A 3,290-nucleotide genomic window follows, 5' to 3' on the forward strand; every position below is an offset into this window, starting at 1 on the left:
GACTCTTTAGCCTGGGTCGAATGGTCACAAACTACTTCAAGATCGTTTCAGGCTGGACATAAGGAAGAATTTCTTTACTGTCCGAGCCCCCAAGGTCTGGAACAGCCTGCCACCGGAGGTGGTTCAAGCGCCTTCATTGAACACCTTCAAGATGAAACTGGATGCTTATCTTGCTGGGATCCTATGACCCCAGCTGACTTCCTGCCCTTTGGGCGGGGGGCTGGACTCGATCTTCCGAGGTCCCTTCCAGCCCTAATGTCTATGAATCTATGAATGTAGCTTATATGAGAAAAAGAGTTGGGCTGAGTGGTGAGCTAAGGGAATGCATGGATGAATAACCTTGAAGGGGGGCAAAGGACTAAGCCTTAGTGGGGCAAATATTCCTTCATTTCTTGCTTGTCCTGGACTGTGACTGTCTCTGGCACCCTGGCAGGGGGTGTTGGATCATTCATAACGATTAGGTTGAAGGGTAGAGCCACAAGTCACGAGAAAAAGAGTTGGGCTGAGTGGTGAGCTAAGGGAATGCATGGATGAATAACCTTGAAGGGGGGCAAAGGACTAAGCCTTAGTGGGGCAAATATTCCTTCATTTCTTGCTTGTCCTGGACTGTGACTGTCTCTGGCACCCTGGCAGGGGGTGTTGGATCATTCATAACGATTAGGTTGAAGGGTAGAGCCACAAGTCACTAGCACAGGTAGGAAAAGCTGATGAAGAAACTGAGAAAGAACCACTGCAGTACTGGGCCCAGCCATGAGGAAGTGCCCAGGGGGTGGGGACCTTTCTAGGCTGCCATAAGAATATTTCTTCCTTTCCCTCACATACAGAATTTGTCCTTTTATGAGTCAGAAAGGGCAAAGGCCTGTTCTAGGAGAAATAACACTTCTTGGGGCAGGTACAGGTTGATTGTACAATACCTCATGAGGTTGCAGAGCTGGAAATAGGAGTGCTAGGCAGCGATTTTGAAAGGCACAGATGGGTGCCCAATACTGTAGACCTACCAATGGGATTTGGGTGCCAACCTCCCTCAGGCTCCCTATACCAGTAGAAAGGGGAGATGCATGGCATGCTACTTTTATCCCTCAAGGGCAATGAGATACAGGACCTTAAAGTCATGATGTGTTTGTGATTAGCAGAGCTCATACTAGGTCATTTTGAGAGGTGTTTAAAAATTTTCAGGTGTAGATTTTTGCCCTCTGAGCACTGTACATAGAACTTGAACAAATTAAGGCACCCTGTGTTACAGATTAAGGGATACAATAAAGAGTCCCCGTATAATTATATAAACTTCCCTAGAATAGACTGCTTCCACTGTTACATGGTGGTGTGGTGAAAACTGAACGGGGCTTTCTTTGGGTTGACCTGGTGATACCCCTGAGTAACACAGCCTCCCCAGGCCAGTGCCACAAATGCTTCAATCATTTTTAAAGTTACTCAGATGAACCCTTTTCAGTTCCACATGGCCCAGTGGTCTCCAGTACCAGATCAGTGCCCTCCAAAGGCAATTTCACACAGCCCCCGACAAGCCCAGGGGAGATTCCAATGGTTGTGGTGATGAAGGCCAGACCAGTTCCTGCAATTGGAAAAGCAATTATGTTGCTTATACCTTTAACCAGTGGTGGTTGTTGAGTCTTTCTGTCTGTAACTTTGTGTCTGCAGGCTGATCTCCAAGGGCTGATATATATTAGTGTTCCTCTTTGCTGAGATCCAGCTGTAGGGGAAGAAGGTTCATTTCTGATGGTCAACTTTTCCATGTCAACTGCCTAACCCTCCCACTTTTAATCTCCTTTCTAATCCATGAAGTTTGTATTAAACTCCCAGGGAAACCTTGGGGAGAAATGTGAGGGGTCTGACCAGGCAACCTAGTCCTGCTCCAGAGGCAGGGATAAAGATTTTTTACCCAATGTGTAGTAAACTTGTAGAATTCATTGCCACAAGAGGTGGTAGAGGCAGATAGCATAGCCAAGTTCAAAAAGAGACTAGATAACTCATGGATAGTAGATCTATTAATGGCTGTTGAACAGCATCTTTAAACCAATAATGATGGAGGGTATTGAATAGGGGATAGATCACTTTAGAGATATCAAGTTCAGTGCTCTCTCTCTATAGCATCCATTTCTGCCACGTTCAAAGACAGGATACTGGCTAGATGGCATTTCTTGTGTTCTTGTTGAGAGAGGCTCAGGAGGGGCTTTGCTTCTCAAACTGTCTGCCTATCCCTAACTGATTTAACCATGGCTGGCACCATATCTTTCTGGCAGCATACAGAGCTACCTCTGCTCCCCTCTCCTAAAAATCAATGCCAAAAGGCACTAGAGTGAACCAGTAGGACCCAGTCTGCTCATTCACGCCAAAACAGTTTGCTAATGCACAACGTGTCAGGCACAGAGGGATCAACAAGGACCCGATCCAAAGCCCACTGAAGTTGCAGGCAGATTTTTGCTGCCATCAGAGGGCGTTATATCAGACACTGAGTACACAGAGATTTCCATGCATCAGTGACAAGCACCTGTGCAGTGAGGGTGAGAGAAAACATGATGCCAAGCCAGCCATGCTCACAAGAGGGAGCAGGGAGGTATTGGGGTACTGGATGCTCCCGCTCCTTTCTCTACATTCATGAGTAGCCTCCAAAGTCCCACCCTCCCTGCCTCCTAGATCCTATGGTCACACAGTCCAGTGAGGACTGCACAGCACTGGCACTAGAACAGGTGGCTGTAATATCTTTGGCACAACATCAGATCCTCAGTCTAGTTGGCAGTCAATCCAGTTGCAAAAATAATGGCTCAGCAGTACAACCACCACTCTCAGTAATGTCACAGTGGCAGCTCCTCCTTTTGCTTCAAATCTACCAGTCACTACTTTTTTCAGGTCATAAAAGCTTGTCTGCCACCCTCCAGGCAGAGCAAAAGAGAGGCCTCATCCCACTTGGTTTGTCCATGTGATCAGGACTCAGGGAAGGAAAAACTTGTATTTGGCACCTTGGTCAATAAAAGAGCCCATCTACTGTCCTGGGAACCTCTGGGTGAGGGTGGCCCTGGTTAGATCACATGCCAGTTTACTAAAACAAACACATGTATGTGTATATCTTTATATATACAGCATATAAATATATATACACACACATACCGTATATACACACACACCTATAGTTCTCGGTATATAAATAAATATATGTACGAGCAAGATGGGTTACAATCAGCAGCACCATTCCCTACCCGCCCCCTCCCCTTTAATCTCCCCATGGTACAAGCCATTTTGGTTTGGTTTCACTCACACTGATCGCCTTCCATTGT

The sequence above is a fragment of the Alligator sinensis genome, unplaced genomic scaffold, assembly GCF_000455745.1.
Source record: "Alligator sinensis unplaced genomic scaffold, ASM45574v1 scaffold471_2, whole genome shotgun sequence".
In the NCBI taxonomy this organism is placed as follows: domain Eukaryota; kingdom Metazoa; phylum Chordata; order Crocodylia; family Alligatoridae; genus Alligator; species Alligator sinensis.